The 13127-nt window shown below is 56.1% G+C and overlaps 1 protein-coding gene across 6 annotated transcripts in view; it reads right to left on the reverse strand.

Moving 5' to 3' along the window:
- Positions 1 to 13127, reverse strand: part of AGO2 (argonaute RISC catalytic component 2) — an 83105-nt gene that overhangs the window by 49027 nt on the left and 20951 nt on the right. The gene's annotated exons all lie outside the window — the stretch shown is intronic.

The raw sequence follows: 13127 nt of genomic DNA on the forward strand, positions 1-13127 counted from the left end.
GTACCAACTGTAAACAGACATCTGTAAGTGAAACAAAAACATCTGAAGACATATATTAAAATTGAATAACCTTTTATAATTATAGGATGGGAGACAGAGGTCACAAGAGGCAAGCTTGACTACATGAAATTTTTTCGATTTCTCTAATCACAGAAAAACATCTATTTTTGCTTTATTGACTATGCCAAAGCCTTTGACTGTGTGGATCACAATAAACTGTGGAAAATTCTGAAAGAGATGGCAATACCAGACCACCTGACCTGCCTCTTGAGAAATTTGTATGCAGGTCAGGAAGCAACAGTTAGAACTGGACATGGAACAGACTGGTTCCAAATAGGAAAAGGAGTACGTCAAGGCTGTATATTGTCACCCTGCTTATTTAACTTATATGCAGAGTACATCATGAGAAACGCTGGACTGGAAGAAGCACAAGCTGGAATCAAGACTGCCAGGAGAAATATCAATAACCTCAGATATGCAGATGACACCACCCTTATGGCAGAAAGTGAAGAGGAACTAAAAAGCCTCTTGATGAAGGTGAAAGAGGAGAGTGAAAAAGTTGGCTTAAAACTCAACATTCAGAAGACAAAGATCATGGCATCTGGTCCCATCACTTCACGGGAAATAGATGTGGAAACAATGTCAGACTTTATTTTTTTGGGCTCCAAAATCACTGCAGATGGTGACTGCAGCCATGAAATTAAAAGATGCTTACTCCTTGGAAGGAAAGTTATGACCAACCTAGATAGCATATTCAAAAGCAGAGACATTACTTTGCCAATAAAGGTCCGTCTAGTCAAGGCTATGGTTTTTCCACTGGTCATGTATGGACTGTGAAGAAAGCTGAGCGCCAAAGAATTGATACTTTAGAACTGTGGTGTTGGAGAAGACTCTTGAGAGTCCCTTGGACTGCAAGGAGATCCAACCAGTCCATTCTGAAGGAGACCAGCCCTGGGATTTCTTTGGAAGGAATGATGCTAAAGCTGAAACTCCAGTACTTTGGTCACCTCATGCGAAGAGTTGACTCATTGGAAAAGACTCTGATGCTGGGAGGGATTGGGGGCAGGAGGAGAAGGGGACGACAGAGGATGAGGTGGCTGGATGGCATCACTGACTCGATGGACGTGGGTCTGGGTGAACTCTGGGAGTTGGTGATGGACAGGGAGGCCTGGCGTGCTGCGATTCATGGGGTCGCAAAGAGTCGGACATGACTGAGCGACTGAACTGAACTGAATCACTAGCTAGGTAGGTAGGTAGTTTATTCGCTAAGTCATGTCAGACTTGCAACCCCACGGGCTGTAGCCTGCCAGGCTCCTCTGTCCGTGGGATTCTCCAGGCGAGAATACTGGAGCACGTTGCCATTTCCTTCTCCAGGGGATTTTCCCAACCCAGGAATCAATCCTGGGTCTCCTGCAATGCAGGCAGACTCTTTACCGACTGAGCTATGAGGGAATCACTGGATAGACTCACAAAATTTAGACATGATAAATTCACAAACCTAAAAATATAAACCTGGATTGTTGCTTAGTGGCTGAGTCATGTCCGACTCTTGGGGATCTTCCCGACCCAGGGATCAAACCTGAGTCTCCTGCTTGGCAGGTGGGTTCTTTACCACTGAGTCACCAGGGAAGGCATAAACCTGGATACAGAATTTAAATTTCTAAGGATTAAAGACTAACTGGAAAATGGGCAGCATCTATGAATGGACAGTGTGTACAGAAAACTCTAGCAGCCAAAAAGCATAGAAAAATATATTCAGCCTTTAGTCAAAGAAACACGAAAACAAACAAAACTGTAATTTTTTGCCCATCTGGCATTTATTAGCACTTGGGGGGAAAAACCACTGTCATCCAAACTCGGTGATTTTGAAGGACTGTCTCAGAAATCTTTTAAAATCATGTGCCTTTTGATCTAGTAACTCAACATCTAGGTACTTATTCTAAAATACTCATGAAAGTGAAAGTGAAGTCACTCAGTCGTGTCCGGCTCTTTGTGACCCTGTAGCCCATCATCCTCCTCTGTCCATGGGATTTCCCAGACAAGAGTTCTGGAGCGGGTTGCCATTTCCTTCTCCAGGGGATCTTCCCAACCCAGGGATCGAACCCCGGTCTCCCGCGTCGCAGACAGACGCTTTACTCTCTGAGCCACCAGGGAAGTCTATACCTAAGAGCATTTATCATAGAATCAAAACCATAAAATTGACAATGACGTAAAATACCACTACGGTAATTTCCTGTCACACTCATCTACGATTGTTACCTGGAACAACACCCAAGTGGGAGAAAGTTCCAAAACAGTGTCTGATGTAATAAATTGCATTTGCCCTCTATTTACGCACACACACACGCATATACACACCCCAGGGGTATGAACACCAAAACTTATGGAAGGATCATAAAATACTAACAGTGATAATTCCCTAGCGGCCATACTATGATTGGTCTTCACGCCTCTGTATTTTGTACATTAATGCATTATATCTATTATTGGAAAAATACTGATTACAAGATGTAGGCAATCATTACCCCCATCTGATAGATGTCCACATTGATTCTAAACTTCCCTAATTCAGAATTTGCGGCAGGCCGTTAAGATTTCCATCTGTGTTTTACAGATGGACAGAGGGAGACGGGCAGGTGGAGCCCCTTGCCCACGGGAGGCAGCAAGTGCCTGGCTCCGTCATCTGGAAGACAGGCCACCACTGCCTCACTCTGCAGCCAGGAGGCTGGCAGGACCCCAGGTGGGAGCAGTGCCTGGGGAGCTGCCAAAGGACACCCACTGTCCGGGGCAGGGTGGGAACCGGGGCGTCCGGGCCCCAAAGCTGCCTGCGCACATGTTATCTGAAACACAAGATTAAGGCCACAGTCTGGGTTTTCCAGCCCAGATACGGAACCCATACTGGAACCGCACATGAGAAAAAAGCCTCTCAGAAGCTGGTACTACCCATCTGCGAACGTGGCTCGCAGCTCCCAGGGCAGGCCTGCTCCCTGCTCAGCGCTCTGCTGACTCAGGCCGGGATCCCCCTTCTCCAGCCGCAGAGGCTAAATCATCTGAGGTCTGCGTGTGGCACCGGGGGATCCCCACGCCGCAGGCCTGCCCTGGGGACCATGACCTGTACGGGGCGGGGTGGGGCGTGGAGGGGCTGGGTCCAGGAGAAGCGCTCAGCCTGCTGGGACGGCGACACGGCCGGCGGGTGGCAGCCCACGGGTGGCACTGCTTTCTGCAAACACACAGGTGAGCAGCAGTGCTGAGGGGCCGGTCCCCGCCCCGCCCCTCCTCCCACCCCACTGAGGGCCTGGCCGCTGACCAGCTTCTGCGCCAGGGCCTCTTCCCTGGGAACTGCCTCCTGACATCAAGCCTTAACTTCAATTTTGGAGCATCCGCACACCTCCAGATAATGCAAAGCCACGAAAACCCGATCTCTCAGCACTCCCGGTGAGGCCTGATGAATGTTAAGAGAAAAAGCACCAGGAAGGAAAAAATGGCATCGAGAATGAAAAGCTTCAGTTGTGTCCCACAGGGCTTCTGAGTGAGGTCTCAGCCTTGCTGCCTTGAAAAGAGTCAATGTCTGTTTCTGCCACCCAGCAGTCAGCACCGCCCCCTTGCCTGCTGACACACGCCCGTCACTCAGAACCAAGGTGCCAGGCCACCGGCCCATCTGGGGAACTGACGGGTGGCCCTGGATGCTCAGGCTGCACCACCAAGTCAACTGTTCTGCGAGGCCCAGCACAGGAGGAGGAGGAAGACGAACAAGAAGGGACAGCCCCAAGTGCCGCGGCGTGGCTCAGCCACCCAACGCGGCCACACCAGGGCAGGGATGAACTCCAGGGTTCCACATCTGACCCGCCATCCCTACCTGGAAGGCGACTTCAGGGGTGATGGCCAGATGTTCTGAAGTCACCGCACCAAAAAGAACTATCTTGGAACCAAGGCAGCAGAACTCGGCAGGTCAGAATTTTGGCTTGGTCCCCAGAGGTGTGACGTTACACACAGTTCCCTCTAATCAAGCATGACACCAAACACCACTGAAACCTCTACGTGGGGTGATTTCACATTCCTTCCTCTTCAACCTACTGCCTTTTTAGGTTGCTTTACCCACCACGCGGCCCAGCCCTTCCTCACTCTCTGCGGAGAGCATGTGGACTCTCTGCTCTGCTCCTCACCCTCTCGTGAGCCGCTCCTTGCTTCTTCCCCTGGAACCGGAAGCCCTGCAGACAGACCTCCAGGGCTCACAAGCCCCCTGGCTGCACACCTCCCACCACTGCACGTCTGCTCCGCCTGCACACCCAGGTCGCCTCTCCCCTCGGGATGTTTCTCCCGCGCTGTGTGTCCAAGTCCAGGTCCGTCCTTCGCGGCACTTGAGCTTTTCGCAGCCCGAGCTGCCTGTCGTCCCACAGGCTGATGCACGCTGTCGGACCTGCGTGCAGATGCCAGGTGACAGCTACTGGACCTGAGCCATAGCTCGGCACCCTGTCACGACGTCCGTATTCCCACTGACGAGCGAACCCTGTCTGAAGGAGCTGCCTACTGAACACCGGCCACGTGATGTACGACAGTGAACTGGATTCCCTTTCTCAACCGGAATTAACAATTCATTGAAGCGCCCCACCACCGGCTCCCTTTTATAGATGGCAAGGGTTGAAGTGAACGATCAGGGCCCCGCAGCTAGAAGGGAGACGCACTGGGGTTTGAGGGAAAAGACTGCGTGATTCTGAGGCTTCACACCCCTGCTGACAATGAAGACCCCAGTCAGCCAGGAGCACGGAGACTCACAGCTGTGCGGCCACGGGGCTGCCTCTCCCCGGGGAATCGGCGGCTTCGGGGTGCTGAGGTCACACAGCCCAGAAGGTCTGGGCAGCAGCCCCCAACTGAGATGTTTGACACACACAGAGGCGGCCCCAGCGCTTCACACCGTTTAAGAGCTACTTTGATGAACTGGGTGGCACATACGCAGACGTTCTCTCTATGGCTTATTTTAACTTTTTACTCGTTTGAAAACGAGATCTTCTCACAATTTAGAAAATAAAAACAAACAAAACAGACAAAAGCGCCTTCCAACTTAGCATGTGGGACTTCCTGGACCCGGTAACAATCATTTAATAAAAAGCCTGCTGAACACAGTCCCACAGCAAAGCATCTCTTCTGAGGATAGAGCCAAAGCTCGAGGCCCGCAATCACCACGTGAACAGAGCTGGGAGGTGCGGCAACGAAAGACAAGGAAACACACAGTGTCACCGCAACACACACAGAACTGCCCCACGAGGTGACACGGCCACCAACACCGAGTCAAGACGGAATCTACAGACGCCGTTAGAACTAAAAACGCGGCAGCGTTGCTGGAAACAAGCCTGCAGGGACCCACTACATCCCTACAGGTGAGCGCCTGCTGATTGGGGAAGTTAACTCACAAACAGGCACCACCCGTAAGGTACAAAAGAGGAGCAGGTATGATCAGACTTGAAAGGTATTTCAATTAATTAGTCCTGCCCTCAGCAACAGCCGCCACCCGGCCTTGTCGTGATGGAGGAGCTGTGTTCAGTCCCCCACGGCACACACCACAGTGTCTAAAAGATCTGGGCAACATCCCCTCGTTCAGCTTTCGGGGGGCATCTCCCGTGATGACGCTGCAGAGGCCAGCGGCCTGAGCCTCTGCGAGGAGCCCCGCTGAGCCCGGCAGGGGCTGCTCCCAGGGCCTGGCGGGCAGGCACCTCACAGCAAGGCAGGACTGCAGGGGCCGGGCCGTCTGGGAGGGCGAGGCGTTCCTGCTGCCATTCAGCACAGGGACCAGGCCCCCCCCGCGCGCCTCCCCATCACTGAGGAATTCCCGGCATGCGACGGCCATCGCCGATAACACAGCCAACGACAACACAGCCAACGACGAGGCCGCCGCTTAAGCCTGCAGTTTTCGGAAGGACAACACACTAGCTGTTTTAAAACAGCCAAGTCCCTCCGCACGTACAGGTGGGGTCCATGTTCCCAGCCTGTGTGTCCGGGCTGGCTGTGAGGAGTGAAGCGGAAACGATACCGGGACGACAAGCCGGGTCACCACGGCCGGGCAGCTCCCGCCCCCTCTGGAAAGGTTGGCTATCCAGACACTTCCTCCTGATGCACTGTCCAGGGGAGAGGCCCCTCATGGGCAGCCAGGCGGAGGTCAGCCCTCCGGCCCAGGAGCCAGATGTGAGAGGGGAGGTCCCCAGACAGTCCTGGCCCTGGGGACCGGGCCCCCCGGAGCCTGGTGAGGAGCCGCCGCACTGCCCCCCACAGCCGAGGCCTTGCAGAGCAGAGACCCCCGCACCGTGCCCAGTCTAGACCCCACCCAGTGAATCTGCGGCACCAGACGCTGGGGCAAGCACTGACTTCCAAGCAGCACCTCCCGCGCCTCAGATCCGTGGGGATGTGCAGGTCTTCAAGCACACGTGGAGCTGAGGGGGTCCTCTGACGGCCACCTTCCTGATCGGGACACGGGACAGCAGTGGGCGGCACAGACAGCTGGCGCTAGGAGGGCCCCCTCTGCCAGGCAAGCAAGGCCGGGAGGCTGCACCCAGGAAGGGCGTCTCCAGGGCACAGTGAGCTCCCAGAAAGCGGGTCCCTGCCGCCCAGGACCGATGCTGAAGCAGCGCCAGCCTGACTGGGCCTGGGGCGGGGGGACAGAAACCACGTGTCAGTTGGTCCCAGGGTCCCCTTGCGGCCGCCAGCCTCCCAGGACCCCTCTGTGCACACCCACGGCCCACGCCTGCCCACATCCGGGCACCTCCGCCCTGCCCCCCAACCTGCCCCCAGCTCCTGGTTCCTCAGAGGGAATAACTGCCATCAGGAGGGGGCTCCAACAGCACCCCCATCCCAGGCTGTGCCCCTTGCCTGCCATCAGGATAAGACGGGGCAGTGGGGAGGCTCACCGGGACCACCCGACCCCCAGCCCGCAGACCAGTGGCCACAGTCGGGGTGCTCCCCCAGCCCTCCTCCTCTCGGAGCCATGACCCCCCACCCCCGCCCCCACCAGCTCACACTGTGCCCACTCCCATCTTAAACAAGACAGATAAAAGGCAAGACACTGGAGAGAGACACAGACCAGCGATGAGGCAAGCAGACGGCCAGAGAAGAGGAAGATCAACGGAGGATGGCCCTGAGCCTACAGACGTGCCTCAGAGAAACATCCTCTAAAGAAGGATGCTCAGGACGTTCTCAGTGAGCCCCAACAGACGGCAGGGGCAGAAACAGTCTCTGGCGCCCACTGCCCGCTCCCGCGGCCCACTAGCTGGCCCCACGGGCTCATCTCCCCCAGTTCCTCACCTCCCTCTCCAGTCAGGCCGCCCCCACCCCCCGACAGCCCTGCGCTCTCCGCCCACTCCCCTCCCTGCCTCCCCGCTGCTGCTCTGGCCCCTGCGGCCCCGCAGGCCCCCTGTCCGTCCACAGTGCACCCCGCGACCACGGCTGGCCGTGCGGCCGCCAGCACTTTGATCTCCGCCAGGCCCCTCCCTGGTCCATGCGGCCCAAGCCCCCTGCTGCCCTCGCAACACCTCTGCTCGGACGGGCCCCTGGACTCTGACGGCACCTGCCCACCCCGCCCTCCCCAGGAACCTCTGCTGGCCCTCCCCCAAGCCCTCTGAACCCGCTTGGCAGGGTCACCAGAACCCTGCATGACTAACAAACACCCACCCCCAGCCCACGTCCTCACCTCAGTCGCGAGGCCAGGCCAGAGTGCTGGTGCCCCGTCTCTGCCCCTCACACCTGGCCCACGACTGAAGCCTCCACTCTCATACCTGCACCGTGCAGACGCCTTCAGCTTCACCATCCCTGCTGCTGGCACGCTGGTCCCAGCCGTCATGCGTCATCTCCCGGCGGATGGCCCTACAAGTCCTAACAGGCCCCCTCCGTGTCCAAGCAGCAGCTGCAGACTGGAGGGCCAACAGTGCGGCTGCTCAAAGCCCCAACGGCCCCCACTTCAACCAGAGGGGCTGGCCTGTCGCTGCCCTGGCCTCTCCCCTCTTTGCCCCACAGGCTCCTGCCCCCGGGCCTTTGCACCCGTCACGTCTGTTGGAAACCCTCTCTCCTCAGTGATCCCTGTGGCTTGCTCACTCTTTCAGGTCTTTGTTTAGCTCTCTCCTTCTTAAGAGAGGACACTGTTGACCGCCTGACTAGAAACAGCGGACTGTCTGCTCCGCCACCCGCTCCCGCTCAAGCGGCCTCTACAGCATCCGCAGCCTGGCATGCTCCACGTGAGTCCTCCCTGCACGAGGCACACCCAGCACTCAGGGCAACACGTGGCGGAGAGCAGGCTGAAGGACCGGAGTGGCCTGATGTACCAGCTCACTTAGAGTCTCATTTCCTTCTCGCTCCCTCACCATGGCAGAGTCTGCTGGCTGTCTGCCACGGCCTGGCTGCCTGCTCCTCTCTGGCATGTGGGCATATGCTGCCCAGCCACACGGTCTGTGCAGACAGCAGAGGGTTAGGTGTGTGTAGGCAGGAGGTCAGCTGTGGGTGGACCCCTGGGAACTCCATGGACCTCCCCTCCAGGCCCCTCGTCTGCCCCGAGTAGAGACACACTGAGCCTGGCCCCCAGGACAGAGCGGGAAGCCCACATGCCCCTGGAAATTCACACACAGGCTTGGATTCCTGCAGGAGCCGTGATGCTGGGGTCTCTTTAGGGCTTCAAGTGCCCCAACTAATAATACACCCTTCTACTGTCACTGCACTTTCTACTATGAACACGAGTCTTTTTAATAGAGTAAAACAAAGGTTAAAAATAAACATTACGAAGGAAAAACTTCAGCCTCTCTTTATATCTTTTTTTTTGCTATAAAACATGGTTTCTTGTTATATATCAAAATATTCTCAGGCTGGGTAACCTACAGGGTCATGTCTACAACACTGCCATGGTAATGCAGCAAAAGAATACTTCCTTTCTTAGTGACAGATTTAGAAACCAAGCGTTTCAACTCAGATTTTATTATAAGAATACTCCGATGTTTGTTTTAACTTACAATCGCAACACTTCGAAAAGAAATGTTACTTGAATGTTGATAAAACAAAGCACATGTTGAATAGCAAGCATCACAATGCTATTACCAAACAGATCCCAGAATGTCCTTATACCAAGAAGAGCATCTGAAAAGACTAAATAAGCTTTAGCTTTAGAAATAAAATTTCCTTGCACACTTTAGCAAGGCTCCTGTGGCTGATACTCACGGCTGAATCCAATTCAACCGAGCACTAATTCGTCTGTAATCCCCACACTTGGGGCCAACACAACTCCCTGAGGGGACACGTAAAAGCAAACTCACCAAATGACAGAAATCGGAACCCCCCCAATCTGCATAACCAGACACCTGAGACCTCACTTCTAAATGCTGGCATCCTGGAGAGGCGCGGTCTTTCTGAGTCAGGATAATTAACTAGGAGTAAATTTGTTGAAAATCAAACAGGACTGTTGGGTCTCTTTAATCAATTCTTCTATAAGAGAAAGAGGCTCACAATTTATAACATACTAGAAATATGTTTCTGCGTTTTTCAGAAGACTGAAAAAAGCTGAATGACACTGGCCCGTGGCTTGGACCGTGGACGGTGCCAGGTGCGGAGTGCTGGCTCCCGTCCTGAAATGACACAGCCACAGCTTTCTCCCATCCACGCCAGGCCGCAGCTTGGCCAAGGCAAGGTCGGGGTCTCCTGCATCCTGGTGAACCCCCAAATGTCATTTTGGCTGGTCAGGAATCAAAAAGGCACCCTTCAAGGCCAAGTGTGCTGGTGCTTTCGCGCTCAAGGCCACATATGGAAATCTGGGGTCATGAATGTGCACGAAATGATCAAGGTGGGGTTTGTTTTTTAACCACATCAAAATTAACGAAACATAAAGTTTACCATCCTAACCATTTAAAATGTACAATTTACCGCTTTTAGCGCATCCACAATGTTCTGCAACCATCACCACGCATTCCCAGAACACTTCCATCACCCCAAGAAGAAGCCACACGCCCATCAAGCAGCCTCCTCCCGCCCCGCCTACCCTTGTCCCCTGGGGGCCACTGATGGGCTCTACCTCAGCCTTCCACCTACGAGGGCATTTCACACAAATGGACCCGCGCGTCCTAGCGCGGGGCAGACCTTCGCTCAGGGCAGTTTTGCCAAACTGTCTCCACACGGAGCCGTGCAGGGGGGTCTGATGGCCTGCACCTGGGGTCCCGCCCACCTCAGGGGCGCAGCCTGCCCTGACCTTCCTGGGGTGACATGGTGGTGGTGGAGCCACCAGGCCAGCGGGAACCCTGGGACCAGCCGACAGCAACCTCACACACGGTCCAGGCTCAGGGTTAGCTGCCCGCAGGCGTGAGCAGGCAGATGAGTGACCAATGCAGCCGGTGAAGCTTAACGACGGGAACCTTTCTGGAGGGGGCGGAAGCCGCAAGCCTGCTCAGAGGCCTCCGGCTGGCCCAGAAGCAGAGCGGGAGTGGGCATGCTAGGAGCCCTCGGGCCAGGGAGACCTCCAGGCCCGCGGAGGTCCTCGGCCAAGTGTCAAAAGTCACTGTTCTCCCCACTGTTTAACACCCCCGGCCTTCAGGTCTTGAAATATACTAACTATGACCAATATGATAAACAAATTAGGCAGAATATGTTGCTTTTTCGCGCTTATAGCTTAGTCATGCTCACGGAGTTTGACTTAAACCTTACAGCTGCAACCTGCCTGGCGGCCCAGTGTTTAAGGCCCCGCGGTTCTGCTGCAGGGGCCGTGGGTCTGACCCCTCGTAAGGGAACTAAGATCCCACATGCCAAGCGGTGCGAGCAACAAAACAAAAGCAAACACACACCTTATAGCCCAGAAAGGTTTACTGAAAATAAGGTTACAACTGCCCCTGGCAATACACAGAGGAACAACGCTGAAGAACATGAACCGCGTTTTAATTAGCCTGAAGGACCAGGCAGCTCCCAGTCCCCGAGGAGGGGCTCGGGGGCCCACCAGGAGGCACCTGCAGCTGCCCACCCCGCCCGCGGAGCAAACAGGGACCGGTGGCAGCAGTCTCCCGGCCCCGCGCAGGGCGAGCGCCCGAGGGGAGCCACGCACGCTTACGGACGGCAAGGCTCAGAACAGGGACCGGTGGCAGCACTCTCCCGGCCCCGAGCAGGGCGAGCCCCCGAGGGGAGCCACGCACGCTTACGGACGGCAAGGCTCAGAACAGGGACCGGTGGCAGCAGTCTCCCGGCCCCGGGCAAGACGAGCGCCCGACGGGAGCCACGCACACTTACGGACGGCAAGGCTTAGAGGCACGGCAAACTAAGAATCACATGATTAAAAAATGTAACGTTTGGAAATAACACCAAATCTCCATCAACAAATGAGTGGATAGAACAAAAGGTGGTCCATTCCTAGTGAAATACTGTTCAGCCATAAGGAGGAATGAAGCCTGACACCTGCTACAACCTGGATGAACCCTAGAAGGAAGCCAGATGCTGAAGTCCAGCTCTCGGCTGGTTCCACTCCTATGGAACGGCCACTCAGGCACACACCCTGAGACAGAAGGCCGAGGAGCAGCTGCCAGCAGCTGGAGGACCACGGAATGGGCTGTGGGCACAGCGCTTCTGCTAGGGGTGATGCGAACGTCCTGGACCCAGGCGAGAGGCAACGGTTTGCAGACACTCTGACTGCAGTTAATGCCCCGAACGATACACTTTAAAATGGTAAATGTTATGTCGTATATACTTTATAACACACACACACGCACATTTTCTCGGCACCGAGCTCCGAGCCCCGTGGAGAGGAGCAGCACCCCGCTCCGGGGTCTTTGGTGGAGACACGCTCACTGCAGGGTCGTCAGCTCTGGCAGGTTCTTCAGATCTTCAACAACCACAGGCAAAAGCACAGTGCTAACCTGGGGCTCTGAAAGCTGCATCTTGAGAAAACGAGCCTGTTGTCTTTTTGAATATCCGTGTCATATAGGACAGAGATAGCCAGTCAGAACACAGGTTTTCAGCCGTTTCTTTCATGATACTGACTCCGCCTCCTGCCTCCCTGCAGCCCCCTCCGGGGCCCGCCCCGTTCACCCCTGGGCACACAGCCGCAGCCCCTCTCATTGTCGTCCCCACGGTCGTCAGTGGAAACCCCAACACACGGCCTCCATCCCTCTCCCAGGAGTGGCTTGGGCCTGGCTGGCTGCCCGCAGGCTGGGCGCGGTGCGGCGCGGGCGGAGGGCAGGTCACGGCCGGTGGTACACAGGGTCACTCAGAAACCTCACCAAGCGGAGTGGCTCGCAGCTACCCAGGCAGGCACGGGTGCCAGGAAAACCAGCAGGTCCTGCACTCTCAGCCCGCCATCTACCAGCCCTAAAACGCCAGGCGTCCTAAACACTAAAGGGGCAGGACGGGAGCAGGAGCGAGGCTTACTGCTCCAGAGTGACCCCAGGGTCACCCGCAGAATCAGAGAGCAGAGCATCCTGAAGGCCTGGACGCCTCAACAGGTGCCTTTACGGCCTCAAGGAGGGTCCCCCACGCAGGACCAGCGTGGCCAAGATGCAGATCGTGAAGCCACATTCAGCACCAGGCCTGTCTGTCTGCCCGCGTCCAGCGCTCTGCCCCTCCTGTCCACCTGGCGCCTCGCGCTGCACTGGGCCTCCCTCCACGCCCCACCTGCACCACCTCCTGGGACCGACCCCTCCAGACCCCATTGACCAGCTCAGCAGGATCATGGGCTCCCTGACAGGCTGGCCAGTCACATCGTGGGGGAGACGGGCCTACAAAGTCACGGCTGACATGACGGGAAGGAGACAAACACTAGGAAACAAGCCGGTTGCCAGTGGGCTGTGCGGGAGACCGGGACATTCCAACCAGGTTTCATGGTTTCGGCAGGGTTTCATAGGAAACCTGCTTTGAGCAGATCCTGAAAAGAAGGAATTTCCATCCACAGGCAAGGGGGCCGGGACCAACACTGAGACCACAGAGACCGGGGGCAGGCGGGGCGGCTCCAGGGGGCAGGCGGGGCGGCTCCAGGGGTGGCGGTGGTGGAGGGGAGGTGCCGGGCCGGGAGGAGGGGTGGGAGGTTGCGCCAGCAGCGGGCAGCCAGCAGCCAGGTGGTCCGGGCGACATCCCAGTCCTGATGCCGCTCCAGGGGTTAGACCGAGTTCCATAAATAGCCGGCAACCTTTGGT

The sequence above is a fragment of the Bos grunniens genome, chromosome 14 (assembly GCF_055505025.1).
Source record: "Bos grunniens cultivar Pamir isolate PY7600 chromosome 14, Bosgru_T2T1.0, whole genome shotgun sequence".
Taxonomy (NCBI): domain Eukaryota; kingdom Metazoa; phylum Chordata; class Mammalia; order Artiodactyla; family Bovidae; genus Bos; species Bos grunniens.